This window comes from Penaeus monodon, chromosome 15, assembly GCF_015228065.2.
Source record: "Penaeus monodon isolate SGIC_2016 chromosome 15, NSTDA_Pmon_1, whole genome shotgun sequence".
In the NCBI taxonomy this organism is placed as follows: Eukaryota; Metazoa; Arthropoda; class Malacostraca; order Decapoda; family Penaeidae; genus Penaeus; species Penaeus monodon.
The window spans coordinates 43,681,799-43,682,554 of record NC_051400.1 but is presented as its reverse complement, the minus strand read 5'-3'; positions in this window follow the sequence as shown (position 1 = coordinate 43,682,554).

Sequence of the window (756 nt, the reverse complement as noted above, 5' to 3'; positions counted from 1 at the left end):
GTACTAGTTGGAAAAGATTTTTTTTTTTTTCATTTTTAGAACGACCACTTTTTATTTTTATTACTGAAAATAACATAAAACAGCAGCAACAATAAAAAAAAAAACAATTTTCCCAAAGGCCCCTGCTAAAGGTTTATCTGTTTAACGGCCCCGAACCCGTAATAAAGTAAATCATCATGGCTTCCAACCAAAAATGCATTGTGGTTTTACCCCCGACTATCTTTAAAAATATGATATCCGGAAAGGTATTAAGAGAAAAAAAAAAAAAGGAATGGCATTTATTTAATAAAATGGCAAAACGCATTTAACAAATAAATAAGAAACGAAAAGCTTTAAGAAAATATGTTTTGTCGTAAAATGGATGTTGTTGATCTATAATCTTCGTATCTTTTCTTAGACATGTAGGCTACCAAAAAACCCCACTCATCAGAATAATGAGATTTTTTAAAGCAAAGTTAAAATTAAAAAAAATGAGCCCCAGAAAAGGATAAAAAAAATTAAACCCAGTTATGAGCGCAATATAGGGGGGGTTACTATCATACATGTACCCGAAGGTTTTTTAAGCGTGTGGGTTTTTCCTACAGCGATTCGATATTACTCCACTTTAATAAGGGTTTTCAGCATAGGACCGAATAATTTGAATGTTGTTTGAAAGAGATAGGAGCTTTTTTTGGGTTTGTAATTATTAAATATTTTTGCAAAAGGGCCAAACCATGTTTCTAGCTGTTTACCTTCCCCATCTACCTATAATAAGCT